This window comes from Motacilla alba, chromosome 10, assembly GCF_015832195.1.
Source record: "Motacilla alba alba isolate MOTALB_02 chromosome 10, Motacilla_alba_V1.0_pri, whole genome shotgun sequence".
NCBI classification, from domain to species: Eukaryota; Metazoa; Chordata; class Aves; order Passeriformes; family Motacillidae; genus Motacilla; species Motacilla alba.
The window spans coordinates 16,619,915-16,639,772 of NC_052025.1; the positions used below are offsets into that span (position 1 = coordinate 16,619,915).

Consider the following 19,858-nt stretch of genomic DNA (forward strand, 5'->3'; position numbering starts at 1 on the left):
CTCTCGTCACATCCATGCAGATTTGTCTCTCTCCGGAGGAAGGTCATGCCATGGGAGTCAAACCCCCATTTCTTTACAAAAGCAGAGGCTACCAAAGGTGCCCTCTCAGTATTCAGGAAGAGCACTGAAATAGTATTTGCTCATTTCCAAAAGTGGAGGCCAACAGCACACCAAAAAGTTAGAGATCCTCCCTCGTGAGAGAACACGGCAGGAACTTCTGAACCCTGAAACAACCCTCCTTCCTCCCACCCTGGTACCTAACTGTGCCCTTCACCTGGATAGATTTCAAGCTGTGTATAATTTCCCTCTGTATTCTACCTGGAGCATTTCTAGGATGTGTGGAAGGGGCGTGTGGAGTTCAGCAAGCCGTGGCGCAGGTGAAGCAGCACAGCGAGCAGCATTCCCAGAACCTGCACTTGATAAGCAGCAGATGAGCACCTTGCTGGCCTGGCAGGGTACTTTAACGGGGTAGTTTGCATTAAAGTTTAATTTCACCTCTGGGAAGATGCATTTGTTTGATGGCAGCAGGCTCTGGTATTCTGTGGTGTTGTGCACCAAACATCTGAGGTGCACCTTGGAAATCAGTTTCTCATCATTCTCATCTCAAAACCTATGGAACTACTGTGCAGGCAGAGAAGAGAGCCCAGTGTTTTCTTTATGAGCTGGAGTCTCCTGCTCCTTATAGCATATGCTGTTTGTTAATTATTCTCTTTCTCTCTCACTGTCTCCTTCCTACCCTTGTTCGTCCTCCCCTGTGTTTTACTTCTCTGATGGTTTGATCTCTCGTACTGCTTCTCCTCAGCCCCAGCATGCTTTTTGTGCATGTTGATTTTGATTTTGATTTTCTTTTGCTGTGTGGGATTATACATTTATAACAGAGCCTGAAAATGAGTCTGTTTTGATAGCCAGAATGAGGAAAACATCATCTCTAAATCATGATTCCCTCATGTTGATAATTAAGAGGGGGGGAAAGAAGCATTTTAAAGCCTTGCCCTCAAGCTCTGTTTTTTTCATGGCCTGAGCTGTTTTTTGCAGTATCACAAACATTTCACTTGTGTCCTTTGCTGGTGCCACTTCTGCTGGCGTGTGGCACCACAAAGTGTGGGGACACAGCAGCCCCGGAACTTGTCACCATGGCTTTTTATTATTTCCCCAGGAAGGCACATTTTGAAAGGAGACCTTGGCCAGCAGAGCCCACTCACAGAGCAGTCTTGCTGCAATCTCTGGTGCAGTTGTGGGGGTGGGCTCTGGGGAGCTCGCTCCAAAGAGGCCCCAGGTCCCATTCCAAGGAAAAAATCAAGTCTGGTTTGCTTTAGTCCTGTTGTATTATGCTCCAATGAATTCTGGGCTTCTTCTTTTTAAATTACTAGCACACCAGAAAGGATGGATAGGGGCAAATTAATGAAAAGAAGGCGACAGAAAAATGTCTAAGGTACCAGTCAGTGGAGAAAAGAAGGGCTCTGCCATCAAAACCTTCCCCAGTGAAAAGACCCAGCAGGATACAGTGACTAAATGTATTTGCCACAGCACTGAGAGTTAAAGAAAAGTTACTTTCATTCACCAGAAGTAGAAAAAGATATCTGTGAAAGCTCTTCTTTTTGTTCCCTTAGTTCTTGTCAACAAAGTGAAGTTCTGAATGGCATGGGGGAAAATCGTCTTCCTGCATTTCCAGGCGGTGCAGCCACTCCTGTTCCTGGACATGGGGCAATGATCGCCCCCCAAAGAGTGATTACAACCCCAGCAATAAAAGGGTGACACTGTCAGTCCAGGGCTGTATTTTGATACTGCGTTTCCTGCATTTCATTTCCTGTGTGAAGCCCGAGGAGAATTTTTTTTTCCTTTTTGAGCATCTGGGGGTTCAAAGACTGAAATACTCATCAAGGTGCTTGAGGAAAGTAGGAAAGGAGAGCAATCTCCTGTTGCCATCAGAAGGCTGTGCTTCCTTTCTTTGTGCAGATCCAAGGTGATTTCTGGGCCTGATTCCTGTTGCATTTCCATGGCACGCAGTAGGAATAATGCTCCTATTCTCTGAAATAACAGGCCAGGGGTCTGGCTCCAATTCTGGAAAGATCCTTGTAGTCACATAGTTAATGGTTATTTGAAATTATGTGGCAAAATGCAGTCTCAAGAAAGGAACTGCTCAGAAAACTGGAATGGTCCAGCAGCATCCCATCCTCGTCCAAAGACCTTTATAAATGTTCCAGGGGCTCTCAGGCCACAAACAACTGGATCTTGGTCCTTGGTCATGCTGAGATCTCTATTTCTTGCCTTCCTGTGGAATATGTGGAGCATCTCACAGGCTAGGGTATTTTGCTGTAGTCCCTGGGGTGTTTTACCACTGCCAGAACCACCAGGCTGTTCAGGTGATTTGTGTTTGAAGCCCTCTGCTCCCCAAAACATCTCTTTTCTTATGCTTTGCATTGTAATGCTGCTTGTGACACTCTGCATTGCACTTCTGCCTGTCTTATACCAGAGAGCTCCTTCTCATCTTCTTTCATGGATGGCAGCAGAGTGGTTTAAATCAAAGCATTTGACTTTGAACCTCTCTTGAGCTGGCCTTCAGGCAAATTCTTTCTGATCAAAGACAGAAGCATACCAGGGTCCAGGTATTAAGGCTGAATAATTGGTTCAGACTAAAATAAGAACTGTCCCAAGCCTCCATACAAAAAGTTTTTATCAAGTTTTAAAAATGTACAGGTAACTTTTTGGCCCTTGATATACTTCTGAATTTTCTCAAGGGGGTGCCACTGCAGAGGCTGCTAATGCAGAATGAGACCATGAAATACCAGTCAAATTTGGAAGTCAAAAATAATCAGATTACTTGAGGAACAGGCAGAATTAGGGGTACTGAAATGGAATGGCTTTTCATGTGGAAGAAGATGGGGTACTGTCAGCATGGCACAATATAGCTGAGGTGATTTTGAAAGATCCTGATTTCTTCTGCTGTGCAGGATCCCTTCATATCTCTGACGAAATGTGTATTTCCACATACAGCACTGCACATATAGCTGTGGCTTTTCTGAAGATATCACAGACCCTTCAGACTGGGGGGAGAAAAACAAACCAACAACCAGGCAATCACAAGCAATTTACCAGACGGAGCAGGATGCCTGTAGCATCCCAAGCAGCCTGAGCCTGTCTGCCTCTGTTTAGGATAAATACTGAAACCGCACCTCCGTGAACTCTGCTGCCTCTGCCCATCAGTAATGTGTATATAAAAAGTCTATGCCTGGGGATCAGCTAACGGGATTATTCACAGACACAAAATGAAGCTGGCCCGATCCTGACGTCCTTTGCAGCCCTCCCTGCAGCCTGCTGAGAGGGGCGAAAGCAGGCTCAGGCTCCAGGTCCTCGTAATTTCAGCAGCCTTTTGGGAATCTGCAAGGGGGGTGGCAGTGGAAATAGGCTCCCGTTTCTGGTTTTTGTTGTTTTTCATTTTTAATAGAGCAACTTTCAGTCCGAAAGGAAACCCTGGTGGAGTGGTGAGGCTTTTGTCTCTCGCTATAATGCCACTGGGCTTTGGTTTGACCTGTGTGATACAGTGACACTGTGTGGTTTGAATTTTTACATACAGCTGCATAAAGCAATTCTTATGTAAATTTTGGAGGTAAATAAGCCTGCTGTTGGTCTGCTGCATGGACACATATGCTCAAACCATTAGGCTTGAAAGGAGATTAGAATTAACCCACCCGTCTCTCACTGGCTCGCTCTTTCCCTCCCCACCACGCAGCTCTTACAAGAGCCTAAACACCTTGCTATTTTAACGAATGGCAGCAGAGTTAAGGCTGACAGAAGAAGAAAATTGTTGTGTGCCCTCCCTCCCCCTTCCCTGCCGCCGCAGAGCCTCTGCTGGAAGCCGTGAGGATTTAGAGGAGGCCACGAGCTGATTCCCCTGGCACAGGCGGGCACGTCGGAGCCAGTGCCCTTCCCTCGCTCCCCCAACCTCTGAATTGCACAGGGCTGAGCTGAACCCTTCAGTTCCCACTGTGGCAGCAGGAAGGCTTAGAGCCTGCCATAGCAGGCCTTGTGTGTGTTTTCTTTCTCCCTGGATAACTCCATGACCTCCTACCGGGCAGGGAAAGCTTTCAGAGCAGCTGGAAAGTCCTTTCCAGGCAGCTGGTGCTGGGACGTTCCCAGGTGCTTCTGCAGGGCTTGAACGGGCAGGGTCTCACCCAACAGCAGGCAGTGGCCACTGGCCACCACCCTGCCTGGAGCTGGCATCTAAGGCTTCACCTTCCAGCTGAGGAAGGGTTTTACTGTGAGCTCTTTGGAGGAAGAGCAGGACCAAGGGTGTGCACACACACACACGCACACACACACATACACACACACGTGCACAAAACTGCCGAGGGTGCGAGCGGGCCGAGGGGAACCTGGCCTGGGGTTGTTTGTTTATGCCAACTTTAAATAAATTCATTTTCGTCCCTATTGAGCTCATCACAGCGTGACCAAAATAAACGTGTCTCCTTGGCCTATTGTTTGGAGCTGAGGATCGTCGAGCGGGAGGGAAATATTACAGTGACTGAGGGAGATACACGTAAGAGTGTGACCTTTAACTGCGCTACCTATAACCAGCCTCATCAAATTAAAGCACTGTATATTTTCCCTAATAATCCCTGATTAGGCTCGGGCTATGAGCGGACACGAACGCCCGCCATTGCTATGCAGCGGGAGGCCCGCTAAGCACCCGCCGAGCGCTTGGGAATAAGTGAGCAAAATGCTTTAATTTGATAGGGTTAGAATCCTGCAGGCTCCGGGGTGAGAAGTCACCAACAGCTCCGCTCGCACTGAATATGCAGAAATAAAAAAGTAAATTGCTTACATCTGCTGCAGGCAGGAGGGAAAATGATCTGATTGGACAGGCCGAGGGCTCTCCATCTCTTTTGGGTTAGAAAGAGGGGTTTGGAGCATCAAAAGCTCGTAATTGGAGTAATTCTGAATTAATGGACACACGCACACGCACACGCAGGCGCGTGCACCATTTTGAAGCAGCTGGTCACAGGATGCACATGCTCAGGAATGTTTGGAGATGGCGAAAATGCTGTTAAAAATATTGTCCCTTATTCCTAATATTACTGACATTTGGATTTCATGACCTGTAAGAAGTGCTGTAAGTACAAAAAGCCCTGCCCATCTGCCCGGTAGAACTGCCTGTCTCGGCCTAGATCTGTTTATTCACAACACAATTATTCTATCTCTCTGTCTGTCTCTCTATCTCTGTTGTCTATCTGCTCTTTCATGTCTGAGGGTCTTCGCTGCATGCAGAATCCCAGGCTTTAGCCTTGTCATCTGATACTGTATTTAATCTATGTATTTGATCAATAAGAATCAAAGACAAGGCTCAAGGTCTTTTTGGCACCAGGCATCCAGCTTTGTGCCGGGTGTCAGAGGTTGTCTACGGTGTCACCTTGATGGTGTCACACTAATTTGTACCCTACTTTGCTTGCCTCTGTGATCACAGTCTGCACTGGTTTGTGGGGGGTTTTTTTGTCTCTGTATCTCTTTTTTTAATGCTTGTTTTTTATTAGTTTGGGAGGTGGGGGAGCTGAGAGATGGGAGGCTGAAGACATTAGCTTAGAGGTTTAAGGAGCACACTTCCTGACCCTCCTCCTCCCCTCTCTGCCTTCCCCCTGCGAGTCACTTACGCTCCAGAGTGAGGGTGTCACCTCCACCTGACAGGCACCGTGTCCCAGGGGGGCACATGTTACTAAATCCAAAATGACCAAGGGAAGAAATCCTGCAAGGCAAACTTTCAGGAGCGATTTCTCAGCTTGCTGCTGACAGGGAAAGGCAGGCACAACAAGGCCAGAGTCCAGGCTTCAGCCCACTTCTGGGTAAATCCACGCAGTAGGTGCATCTCTAAATTTCACTGGTATTTTTCTTGGAGACAGGGTTCTTTGGATCTCGCACTGATGCACAAACTTGAACAATTTGTTCTTTTATGGCTGCCTAAGGCTGTACTGCATCATTTCAATGGCCTTTTGTCTTGTGACAAGTATTGCAATGCCTATAATGTACTAAACATTCTAAAAATCCATGTAATTAATGCCCCAACATATCTAATATAGAACTATTATCTTGAGGACAGATAAATGCAGTTTATTATCTTTTTTTTCCTTTGCCTACACCTCTTCATTCTCTTTTCTGTGCTGTTATTTAACACAGCCAAATAATAGCACAGTAAATGTATTATTTAAGTCTCTCATTTAGAATTGTGTGCATGTGTGAAGGCACTGCACAAAATGAGGCTGTGTTTAGACCCAGTTTCTTAGCTGTAGACTGCAGGCTCCACCAGGATTTCCTGAGGTGCCTTGGAAAGTCAGCCAAGATTTTCACAAATGGGTGGCCAACACCAAGCATCCATTTCTGAGTTTTGATTTCAGAGGCACCAGGCATGCACAGTGGCTGCAGGAATCCATGGGGCCTGGAATGTTTCAGTACCTTGCTCCTGCAGCCACTGCCCTTGGCTTTCCTGCTCTTAAGAATTCGTATTTCAATTTATTTAGTGAATCAGTGGAAACATTAAGATTTAAGAACAGCAGAAGGGCCACCCACCCTGGAATCTTGTCCCTAAATAACAGCCGGAGTGGGTGTTTGAGGACAAAGTACCTGAGAGAGAGAGCACACAACGATAGGAAAAATACTAGTTGTGCTTTTTAAAAACCATAGGCTGTGGGAAGAGGAAGGGCTCGGTGCAGTTTGCTATTATGATTAAGCTGCATGTTGTGATTAAGATGTATTTTGAAGTTCGAGGTTGTCTAGAGGAAGGGACACCCTGGCTGGGTCCCACGCAGCCTTTGGACAACGCTGCTTTTATGTCTGAGCTGGCTGTCAGCCACCAGAGGATGAGAACAGGGTCGATTTTACAGGTTTTTGTCCAAAGCTTTTCCAGGGAAGCTGGGTATTCCCTTGGTAAGGTGCCACCTCCCTCAAACCACTCCCTGCCGAAGGGAAACCTCTTTTGTGTGCCAGCCATGCCTGCCACAGTCTATTGGAAGGTATTTGTCAACAATTATATGTCTATTAAGGACAAGTCAATCAGGCCATGTGCAAATAGCCAGACCTCTGGGGTCTGCCTATTGATAGGGACCTGTCAATAGCCAATCCAGGCTTTTTTTCAACCAAACAAGAAATTAAGCACTCCCCAAAATCATTGCTCCTCTGAGTCCCTCCAGCCCATTTTTATTCTCAGAGTGTTGGTCCCTCTTTTTTTTCTTTTTTTTTCTTTTTTTTTTTTTCCTGGGCTAATATTTATTTGGAATAAACAAAAGAGACTAGGAGGCACTTGCTAAAGCACTGCTTTTAACTGTAAGAGGTACATCTTCTCATTGTAATTAAGGATATTGCCAAATGGTTGTGCTTGTAGGTGGCTGCGGTTAATCCCAATGACAGAGAAACTATAAGGGAATTAATAACAGAAACTTTAAATTAGCCAGCTGTAATTGATATCTACAGTATATAAATATCCACTCTTTTACCAACACAAATTTCAGACATATTTACCTTTATTAGGCTGAGGAAGACAGTAATACTATGCAATATTTTCATGCATATTCAATCTGTAAACTCAACAGTTGATTTTGTAATTTATATTGCAAATTACTCTGCTGTTTCCCACACGTGAGCGGGAGAGAGAGCAGGAGAGAGAGCAGACAGTGTGTGGGAAGCTTTAAACAAAAGCCTCTAGCAAAAGCCATGACATCAAAAAGATGCTCCACAGGGCCATCTCCTTTGAACCGGCAGAACTCCGGTATCACAGAATCCACTGGTGTTACACAACAAACAGCAGCATTAAATAACTCTGCACAGGGACCTGAAATGACCAAAAATATTGAAAGCAGATGTACCATGCAAAGCAGAAATGATATCTGATCTGCGTGCTCTTTGGGTACATCACAGCTGGCTTTGTTAGTAATTACCCAAACAAACATTCTGTCCATCAGGGCTTTATTTCTTTTCATTTCTACCCTTCAGACAGGACAAATTCTGAGAGATGAACATTTTTTTTCCCTGGTGTTCAAACACCAAATTAATAATTAGTAACCTAATTTATTAAAATTCAGCATTTACCCAACAACATCCTTCAAACACCTATTTTTGAACAAAGGTGTTGTACTTCTGCCCTGAAAGAAGGGTAGAATGCAAAGATACATTCTTTGCATAATATTCCCCAACCACTGGAAGATTTCTAGGTATGGAGATAGTTTTTATTTGGTCCCAAACTTTCTTATACTTTGAGTTAGATCTGTATCAGGGGAGAGCTTTCAACCTGACATTTATTGCTGGTTTTATCACAGTCTTAATTTAGGTACTTGTTTAGCGTTTTAAAAAAAAATTTAAAATTACCATTTCAGTTTCTTATTTCAAACCCAAAATTACTTTTTAAAAAAATCATCCTGATTGCAGCTCCTTTTTAAATCCTTCACCCTCCTCCCAGACATGGGCCCTTTAGAAAACAGCTTTGGTTCTTCTTTAATCTGATTTTAGCAGGTGCAGCACGTGGATAAAAGCTTTTCAGCAGATGCTTTGGGAAAGTGACCATTAAAGGCAGGCAATTTATTTCACTATAAATACGAGCTATTTTTGCTAAGGAACCCTAAAAAAGAAATTCAAACATATCAGTACACAGGCTTAGCACCCATGCTTCCAGCTTCTCTGACCCGTGTCAGCTTTCACATGTAAAATCAGCTTTCAAGAGCTCATTTATGTAATAATTTAACTTCATAGGAGAGGAATCCATAATATTAAAAAGCCTCCTGTAAACAATCTTTTATATACATACATGGGCACAGCACTGTGACACCCCTCAAATTTGTACCAGTTAAAGGTATTTCTTTCTAAAAGCTTTTAATTCGACTTCATTTTTTACCTCCCTGCACTCAGAGGGGCAATGGCCTCAAGGATAACTGCAGCAGTTCCTAAATTCACAGATTTAAAGACCACAAGAGACCAAGTCACTGACACTGTCCGCAACAGAGACCAAAAATCCTTCCAGCCCTTTCTGCCAGCTCCTGCTGAAAGCAAAGCACATCCGTTTGGAAGTTATATTAAAAAAAAAAAATGCCCATTCCATCAGTGTTTGATGTTTGTCTGGTTGATGAACTTCCTTAAAACACCCAGAGGGAAGCTGTTGAAGGGCTTTTCCTTTTCAGATTTTATTGAGGAGGGAAAGGGCAAATTTTATATTCAAAGGGCTGGAAGTGCCTGCTAAAGATGCGCCTTTAGATTCCCTAAAATTTAGGGAATTTAGCGAGGAGGGAGAAGGCTTTTCTGCTCTGCTTCATATTTACACAGTGCAAAGAGCACGGCTCTCCAAACAGTGTGAGATGGGCTGTAATTCCTCACTCTAAGGGGTGAGCAAAGGACAGAATATTTCCCTTTGAATCTTGAAGGTTCAGTTTTTTTGCTTTTGGTTAGCTTTAGCCAATTCACTCCCTCTGCTATAAATTTCCCGCTATACCTTCTAAAATTGCAATTTTTGCTGTTTTGTTTTGTAGGTTTTTTTGGGTTTTTTTTTACCCTTCATTAACAAGTTATCCTCTTAATCAATATTCAATAAGGAAAAATAATTCAGAAAAAGGTCTGTAACTTGGTGGGCAGGGGTCTAACTCAAGGCTGGATGGAGGGAGCTCATTACTGACCCAGGGACTGCAGTGTCCCTGTGCTGCTCCGAGCACTTGCAAAATTCAGGATTACCTGAGGAAAGAGTTTTGCATCCTATGGGGAACAGCATAGCATGTAATAACAAAGATTCAACCACTGTGTGCATATTTTCCACCTCTTTGACGTGAAAAAGAATGCAGTTTTAATAGGCAGGAAGGGGAACGATTTCTTAAGAGAAAATGGCAAAGAAAAATAAATGGTGTATGCAAAATATTCACAGTATGGGCAGCCCAGATTGGGTAGTTCAACAATTTTTTTTTTTTTCCTGCGAAGCTGGTATTTGTACAAGGTGGTTTTTATTTAAAATACCTGCTTGAAACAGAACAGGGGGAACAAATCAACAAACAAAGGCCAACCCTGCTGCAAAGCACAGAATTCCCTCTGTTCCTCAGGGATGTGAGGCAGAGAAAAGGGAAGGGGCTGCGTCTGCACCTCCAGCGATTCCCTCTGCTCCGCCTGGAGACACAGGCTGGGGCCAGAGAGAGGTTCCAAAAGGGTAACAAGTTCTTGCTGTGATTTTAAACTCTCCACAGGCAGCTGTTTTGATGAGCTGGAGAGTTTCTTCTCCACAAAAAAAAAAAAAAAAAAAAAAAAAAAAAAAAAAAAAAAAAAAAATTAAAAAAAAAAAATTGCTCCCTTCTGCCCTGGAGTTGCGGCACGCTCAGTTCCGTGTCCCGCGTGTCACAGCGAGGACACCCCACACAAAAATCCCCAGCCATGAAGTTTGGCCTGCTCCAAAACCCGGTTCAGGGAGCCCAGGTTTGCTACAGAGGCAAAAGCTTAACACGTGTGCGAGAAAGTGGATGTAAAGTCATCATTTAAAAAGAGAAAAAAACCCAAAACCAGAGAAATGCAACAGCAGCGTTTTACAACAGATGACACCCAGATAACAGCCACAGTTGGAGCTTTCTTTATGAGTTAGAGATGGTGCTTTAGTGTGCCCTTACTCAAACCATGCACAGACAAACATGGAAAATGTGATATATTTGCATACAGTGCACAGTGCACGGAGAGCGAGTTCCGTGTGCTGGAATACAGCTCCGAGCCTGCTAAGGAATTTTTCTCATTTTACAAATTGTTAGGACTCAGGGGTTTGCTAAAAATATTCTTTTGAAGCTTGTCTAGTCCTTGGCAAGTGTTCCAATTTATCCTCCCTTTAATGGTGTGAAACTGGGTTTTGTTAGGGCTGGGTACATGATCTCTGCTGCCTGGTGCTCAAAGGCAGCCGGGAAAAGCCTCTGATGAAGATGCGTAAGAAGGGAAGAAAGAAGCAGCTTCTGATCTGGTTATTTCGTGATCAAAATTGCTTGAAATGAACTTTGATCCAGCTGCTATTCTGAAGAATTATAGCTAACAAATAAACAAACCCAGCATACAAAAAAAAAAAAAAAAATCCTTAGAGCTTTTATTCCCTCCTCGGTTTCTGTGGGGTATCTTGTCACCAGCCACAGCCTGATTTCTGATTTCAGGGAAAACTTCCCCAGATCTGGCCCAGGCCTGTCTGTTGAAGGTTCCTGGCAGGAGGGACGGAGCCTGACTGGTACCACACGGAGCACCTGGAGCGTAACAAGGGATAAGTAATAATAATAACTGCCCACTAACCACATCAATGTTTTAAGTATCTTGCATAAGTGGATAACTTGATTTGTAAATAAACTACATTTCAGGAATATTTCATAACCATTCTGTGCTAAGTTGGTGCCTGGGGTAATATAGATTTCCATCCATATTCATCTCCGCGCAAGAATTCCCGGGAGTTGCTGGGGGGTGGGTTGCAGCAGCTCAGGCTTTCATGGTGATTTCTCCTCTTTTTTTTTTTTCCATTTTCCGTGTTGCTAAGCCGTGCTCCAGAGGCGGCGGGAGAGCCCGGGCACGGCGGCGGTGACCCCGCGCTGCGGGGCCGGGCGGGAGCGGGACCCGAACCCGCGGCCCCCGGAGCGCGGGGGGCAGCGGGGCGGCGCGCGCTGCGCAGTGCGCCAGCGCCATCTACCGGCCGCGCGGGGGCGGCGCGCGCCTGTCGCGACTGTCGCCGATGTCGCCCGCCCGTGCCCGGGGCTCCCCGCGGTTTCCTCGCCGCCCGGGTGAGTTCCGCCGCTCCTGGCGCCTGCCCGGCCTCAGGTCTGATCGCAGCCCCTTTAAGGCGAGGTCGGAGCGGTTGGGAACGCGGCGTTGCTCGCCCTGCGGATGGTGGGAATGGGCTGGGAGCGAGGGGATCCCGGTCCCGCAGGGTGGCGGCTGCGCCCGGGGATGCCCAGGAGCCCGGCTGGCTGCCAAGGGGGAGACGGGGTGGAGATCCGAGCGTGGATTTTGTAATCGTGACCAGGAAACGTTTTTTACGTCAATGGATTTGCTGCTGGACCATCCTACCAGTGTAACTCGTTTGATTTCAGGTCTGCTGTGGATGGGGTGATGGCACAATTACAAAATTAAGTATTATTTAAGATTTTTTTTTTCATGTACCTTGTCATTGTGGGGAGCAATGCCTTGGCTGTCGGGTTTGTTTTAGAGCAGCCAGTTGTCCAGGGTCACCAATGTGACGCTCAGCAGTCACCGTGGCACGAGGCTGTGCCCTGCTGTCCCCAGCTGTTCTCTCTGGCAACAGCTGGAAACCTCCAGGCAGTCCCTGAGACATTCTGAAATCAATTCCTCTCCCAAAGCAGGCGAGCCCCCGGCCCGGTGAGCAGGAACCACCTGGCTGGCTCTCTGCGTGCTTTCGCTTTGTAGCTGCAGGGAGCCAGATCTGAAGTGTCTCTGCCTGGAAACTCCTGGCTAAAGCAGCCATCCACGGCCTTGCTTCTGATTTAATGTGACACCGAGGCTGGGAAACAATATTATCCCAGTGTTTCCCTGCAGCAGGGAAACCACGATGGGCTGCGGATGGTGTTCGAGGTACCCCTGCTGAAAGCGTGGCGTGGCTCACCCAAAGAGGTCCTCCTGCAAGGAATGGTGCTAAGGTATTTTCCTCCTGAGTGTGATTGGTCTGGATCTCTGTTTTCAGATGTAACAAAAGCTGCTCTGGGTGGCTGGAGCTTTGACTGTTGTGATTTGCTCTTTGGAGTTCACATTAGGGGAGAAAGTGTTCCAGAGATTTGATTATTTCATTACCCTGCCTCTCTGGACCTTCACATTTCTTTCTATATGGATTTTCCCTGTGCTTCTGCTTTCTATCCTTAATATAGAGAGAATTATTTTAAATATTTTCAGTTTCTAAAGGGAATATCTGGTACTAAGGGCCCATAAAATGAGAGCAAATTATCTTCAGGGGATGAAAAATACAACCCAATGTACATATTTTATTTTTTTTCATGGAAAAGTACTTTTTAGTATATTAATTACATTTGGGATGGATAGGACAACAACATGGACTTTTGGGAGGAAAGAATTGCAGTCTTTGGGGTTTTTAACTGAAGGGGTGAAGGACCAGGGCTGGCAGATTTCTACCACGGTGCTGCAATTCCCTAGCTAAAAATTGGGAAGGAAATGTCTGCCCTGTTTCTGTTGGAAATGAAGGAGCTCTGGGGCTGGCAGTCCAGGGGCCTCGTGGGCATTGGAGACTGGCAGGGAATTCCGGGGAGAAAACAGAACTCCCTGTGAGCTTGTTGGTCTTCCTTGCCCCGAGACCTGCAGACCCTGGGCTGAGGCTTTCCCTTCCTCTGGGAGCAGGAATCATCTGGAATTATTCCTGTTGGAGTAACGTGAGCTGGCCAGAGGTGAGGCTTCCCTGGGCCCCAGAGAGAAGGTGAAAGCTGTGTATTTTTTGGGGGTAGCTGGTGGCTCTCAGAGGGCTCTGGCTGGGCTCCACATCTGCCTGGTTGTGAACCTTCTTCACCCCACAGAGGCAGAATTTTTTTTATTAATGCTTTGATTTTGGTTTTATCCTAAAGATGAGGAAAACATAAGACCACAGTTGTAGTGGCCCTTTCAGTCTTGGTTGTAGGAGTAAATTTTGCCTGGAACTCTGCACTCAGGTGACATCCACAGACCCCTAAGAGAAAGCAGAGCTGAGTAAGCACTGAAGTCCCTCCAGTTCCATCCGAGTTTTGCCTGGCTAAGGGCGTAGGCATTTGGCTACAAATTAATTCAGTTTCGTTTTCACCCGGAGAATGCTGCAAACTCCCCAGAAAGATAGATTTAATTTTTTTTCCTCGCTAACACAATCACAAAATAATACAAACTTCTCCCCACAAAGTGTTGATTGTTCTATAATGGAATCGTGAGTAATTTTGTAGTCGCTTTGGGGAAAAAGCAAAAACTGTTCTTAGCACCTGCTGTATGATATCACAAAGCTAAGGCTCATAATGATTCTAATATGTGAAGGCAGTTGCATAATATCATCATATTACAGTTTGTATAAGGAAAAAAAAAATCATGGACAAGAGATTGCCAGTAGAAACTCTTCCCAAATGCTATTTTTTTCCTCATTGCTGTTCCTCTGTCTCAAAATATCTTTGCATTTTCCTTGTCAGAGTCTGTGGGTTTCATTGGTGGAAATAACAGCCAGCAAATAATGAAGAGGGAAGGGGGAAAAAAAAAATCACCATGTTTAAAAAAAAAAAAAAAAGGCATTTTTCTATAGAAGCTAATGTTCCATAAAGAGATGCAAAAGGAAGAGAAAAAGATACTAGATAGCACAGCTGCATTGAATTGCAAGACAGCTGGAATTTTTCAATGTAACCAGATTTTAGATGAGTTTTCTTTTCATTTCTCTATAATAAGATCTTTGTAAACCACAGTCCTAAACAAAATCTTGGTGGTGGTGATGATGAAAATAGGGAAGAGCAGCGCTGCTTGTGCTGTGTGTGTGACAGTCAAAATACGAGGCCAGATCCTTGGAGCTGTAAGCCTGTGTCAGCAGAGACACACAGAGCTGCCTTGCTGCAGGCCCTGAGGAGAAGGATTGCAGCATCCAAAGGGAGGTTGCCTAGTGGTCAGGATGCCCTCAATGCCCTCAGCTGAACGGATAAGAATGAAAGAAATTTCAGGCAGAGCCTCTAATAAGACTTCAAGCTGAATCAGAGTTTGCCCTGCAAAATCCTGGGCAGCACAAAGAAAAGCAGCTACTCCAGCCTTGGAAGGAATCCAAGATGCCTCTGCCTCACGTCCAGACTCTCAGTCTGACCTCTCTGAGCGATAAATAGTGAGTTCACATTTCACCCTGATCCTTGCTGAACCTGCCCCCTTGCAGAGGGCTCGGCGTAGGAGAGGTCAGGGCCCTCGTGGGCATGCCAAGGTGTGATAAAAGGAGAGAAGTTCTTGTGCTCTCTCTCTCCCTCGCTCCCTCCCTCATTACACTGGCTGGGGTCAGCGGAGCCTGACTCCTCAGCAGACAGAAGAGCAAGAGGCATTTCCCAGCAATAGTTCCTGTTCTGCCACCTGCCTGCCATGTGCTCTTTAGCAACTTACCTCATCTCTGCTGGGCTGTAAAACACAGGGCAAACGCAGCCTGACGGGAGAACAATACAGATTCTCAACCTGTGAGGAGCCTCATCGAGAAGCCAGAGCATTCAAATGTTTTGGATACCTTAATACTCACAATTTACCAGAAATAAAACCCCAGGAGGATTTTCAATGCACCTCAGCAGGGCAGAAAGCACTACTTGGCTGTCTGCAGTTGGAAAAGAGTCTCTTGACATTCTGGGCTACATCCTAACAACATCTTCCTTTGAGCTAGAAATCAGTGCTGTTTTCATTTTTCTGTTGTGGTTGCTTTACATTCCTAAACTGGATCAGAACCAATGCTTTTTTTCTTTGTGGCAGCAGGGGGGTGATTTAGTTAATGCTGGGCTTGGATGCCAAATCATGAGTTCCAACTTATTCCTATCAGTGGTCATCCATCAGCAAACTTGGGGGAGTGAGGCAGAAATATAAGCACACTGACAATTTGCCAGAATGATTTAAGACCTGGCATTTAAGAGTTCCTGTTGTAGTTGTTCTTTTGACATGTCTCCTAATTTGCTCCCATCTTGAAGACACTCACTGCTTTAAGACTTAAACAATCTTCATCTGGGAAAGGAGCTCAGCAGCAGGAACAGGGGGGCCTTATCCAAGGGTAAGGTTGCACAAGGGCAGACAAACCTCCTGACTTCTGCGTCATCAGCAAACAGAGATGTGCCTGTAGGAATGCTGCTCTATTGGCTTTGCCTCTCACGGGGGAGGAGGAGGCAAAAAGCAATATGCATTATTGATCAGAATGTGCAGGTGAACGAAGATGGACAAGGGTAGGTCACAACTTTATTAACTCTATGTAGGCAGCACTTGAACAGATCCAGGGCTGAGTTATGCTGTCTGATATCCTGCATCTCAAAGATATCTGTGATCCACAGACCCACCCCTCCTCCGAATCCTTCACCATCAGTGGCAGATGTGGTACCAAGACTTGCCTGTGCCACAGTACCCAAGGCTGCCTGTGCTGTGGGAGCTGGTCTCTCCATCCTGAGCCATAAAACAAGAGCAATGACTGAGTTGAAGTGCTGGGACAGGAGGTGTAAGCTCGTCCCTCATGAGCACAGGGATGGATCAGCCTCCAGCTCTCCCTCACCCTTCCCACACACAGAAAAGCAGCAGAACCTGCTGTAAGCCGCCCTGTCCCATCACCATCTTTGCCTGCTGGCTTTACTCCTGTCCTAAACATCCCCTCTGTGCTCTCCTGTGACAGCCATTCGCCATAGTAACAAGAAACTCAAGAAACACACAACTGAACTCAACCAAGGTGGAGCAAGTGCTGTTTAGGCAGAATGCTGCAGAGAAGTCACAAAAACCCTCTCAGCACAGCTCTAGATTGGCAGAATAACCAAGCCTCTGAATCCTCTCGATGGGATTTAATTGCCTCTGAATAGATTGCAGCTTTCTGGGATTCATTTGCTCCTCACTATGAATCACTGGAACATTTTCATGGTCACAAATGTTCACAGCAAAACTGTTCAGGGAAGTGTGTGACGGGCAGGAATCCAAGTGGGTTGTTTTGGTTTTCATTCTGGTGAGATCCACTGATCACAGGCTGCAAAAGGTTTTCTTCTCTGTGGCAAGATGTTTCCCTCTCTCACATTAGCCTGACTTTATGACATTATCTGTCAGAAATTACATTAGTCTGTGCTGTTCTCAAAGGTTTTATATTCAGATTGGTACCAGCAGCAACAACCTTGAAGAGTTGCACAGAAAATCAAACATGGATACATGGTTAGACTACAATATCACTTAAAATAGGTAAGTTTACATCTTAGACTGAAATTTAAATGTATTTATATGTATGAGTATACATCTTTGTGCATGACCAGCACCTTTTGGACCTCAAGTACATGAAGACTGGCCTGTTTTCCAGAGTTATTTGCTCCAGTGTATAATTTTTCATGGAATATTTCATAGTTCGGTGGACAATGGGAGTCAAGTTTTGGAGTGAGAATGCATATGCAATGCCATCTGCTTTACCATTAATTTACTCCTGCATTTGCTCAGAATTTTGTTGAGCTGGTTTTCTGAGTATTCCCACTGTTGACTATGTTCAACACAGTAGATGTAGAAAGCAAATAAAAAGGGAATGGGAATGCTCTCATGGAAACTGTCAGGCAGTGTCTGCTCAGCTCTTCTCAGCACTCAGGATCTGAAAACTGCTGCTAAATTTCTAGTGGATTTCATATTGATCATTGCTACCAAATAAATCTGGAGTACAGCATCCCAAAAATACATAAATTTAAATACTAGATTTAGAGCCTGTGTTTTCTCTTTCCAAGTAACACAACTTGCATGGATGTAGGAAAAAATGCATTGTCTGTTTGGTAAAGGAGAATATATGGAGAAAGACCACAGCCTGGCCATGCCTGACGTGGCCCAGTGCTCTGGCTCCAAAGAGCTTTGATAATGACTTTAAAAAAGAGAGATATGTGCTTTGGTGAAGCTTTTTCATCCCAAGCCAGCCAGCAGTAACCTTGTCCTAGAAAATGTGAGGATGTGCCTCTGTTGTAAAGATCCACTCTTCCTTTTTGATGCATTTTTAAGTGAGGGAAGTGCTACTCAAATGCCCTTGAAAATCTTTTAAAGCAGCTCTTGGAACATTTTTTTTTCCTTATTCTTTCTTTCATTTTGTATCCATCCATATGATTCCATCTGTTGGTCCAAAAGGCTCAATATGACAGTGACAACAGACCAAGTTTCTTTCAAAATTTCTCCTTTAATTTAAGCCATTTTTTTCCTAGGAAAGTATCAAACCAAAGAAATCCATATTCCAAGCCCATTTGAAAGGGTAATAGAACTAATAGGGAAATGGTTTGTATTTACTTTGAAAACAACCCCCTGAGTATCACATGCTGTCAAAGCCAAGTGAAACATTGCAAGTGTCAAGTTTATGTCTGTACCCAGCCGTGATGCCTGAGCAGGTTTCAAGGTCTCAGCCTGCCAAAGACTGACACACACACTTAACTTTCTGCACTGGAATCTTTCCCTGACTTTAATGCAGGATCAAGGCACACACGTCAGCTGTCTCTCGTGCATCAGCCAGGTCTGCTTCTGTTGTAGTGATTTTTATTAATTGGCTACTTGGGAAGCACAGTAAAACTCTATCCATAAAGAATCTAGGAAAAAATGAGAGATGGGGGAACAAAGTAATAGAAAGGACAGATTCCATCTTGAGGTGGAGACTGAATCCATTTGCCTTAGTCAGTGACAGGACAGTTCCACCAACACTTTCTCTGGACAATGCTGACTTGCTTCTCACCATGTGCCAGCAAATTCCTGCTACACATCACTTCTCTTCCTTTACCTGTCTCCTGTCTCCTGATAGCCACGTTATGTCTCATAAAAACACACACAAACAAACCCAAAACACATCAGCAAGCAAAAGCTCTTTCCGTGCAATAGGTTTATCCCAGGATGTATCGGTGTCGGCTCCAGAGCAGAAATTTACAGCCAGTTAGAGGTGCTACCAGCATGCCAGGACTAAAAAGGGACCAAATGAGCCACGGTGTGAGGGAGAAGATGTCAGCCCAGACACAGCACACCATATTCCTGGGATAAAGAAACAATGAGAAAGCAGCAGTGGGTAACAGATGAGGTATTAGGCCTAGCGGGGAGAAGACAAGAGCTTAAATCAAAAAGACATCCTGATGAGACTGGATGTAAGCTGAGCACACAGGCCTTCAACGAGGGATATGAGAGGTGGTTAGACAAAACACTGCAGGAATTCATCCACAGTGAGCAGCGCAGGAGTTGGAGCAACAGGATGGAAGAGGTGGATGCAAAGGGACTTTTCAGCGCTGTCAAGGAAATTGGCCAAACTCCCTCCCAGAGGCAGTGTCATCAGGGCAGCATATGGCAAAAGGGAAAGGAAAAAAACAACTAAAAAAGGTATGTAATGGAAAAAAGAGACAGGAATATTTTAAGAATCTCAGCTTTTGCTAAGTTGCAGAAAGAGTCTGTGGACAACCTGGGATTTCAAGCCTAATCTTTGGAGTTGGTGCAGGCCATTAGCTCATCTCCCACTCTTGTGTATTTGCAATTTCTTCCAATGGTGTAATGTGGAAAGATTTTTATATTTAAAATATTTAATATATTTATCCTATTAACATGATGCAAAATAGTCAATAATTTACATATATTTACATCTAATGTTCATTTATAGGCAGACAAATATAAATTTACCAGTGTGTGTGCATATGGCTGTAACATATGATTAATACACTGTCAGCATAATCTAACAGCTCAGAACCAACAACCATCAGTTGTGCAAATAGTCCTTTCTAGCCATGTTTTCTACTGCTATTTAACCTTTCTCCTTCCCTTCCTCCCCCCTTTCACAGTCTGTCTCACTCACCCTCGCTTCAGTAGCCTGCCTTAAAATAGCAGGCAAGGTCTGTGCAGTGGTGACTCTTTTTATCCATATTTCACAATGCCTAAAGCATTATGGGATCTCTTCTCTGAAGCTTTGGGGTATGAGAGGAGTAGAAATTAACAAAAAATATTCCTTTCTCCCAGAAATCCTAACACACAAGTAAAACCTCCAGAGTAACGCTCCTGATTCACTGTCCAGCCTTAGGTAATAAATAGCCTAATGCCCCCTTCCTGGCACACCAAAAGTCATTTTTGGTCTAGGGCTCTGTCACATCTTCCTCCTGTCTGCCATGTCCTGATCACACAGCCCTGCCACGGCCAGAGCAGATTGTGCCATCACACGTGGCTCGAGCAGGGAGGACACGTGGGAGCCTGG

General features: G+C 45.0%; 1 long non-coding RNA gene across 1 annotated transcript; it reads left to right on the forward strand.

The window, feature by feature from the left end:
* Nucleotides 1–11,663: 11,663 nt before the first annotated feature.
* LOC119705267 lies at nucleotides 11,664–19,271 on the forward strand. Its single transcript, XR_005258181.1, has 3 exons — nucleotides 11,664–11,744; nucleotides 12,517–12,617; nucleotides 16,768–19,271. It is a non-coding gene; the product is annotated as an uncharacterized LOC119705267 (long non-coding RNA).
* Nucleotides 19,272–19,858: the final 587 nt, after the last annotated feature.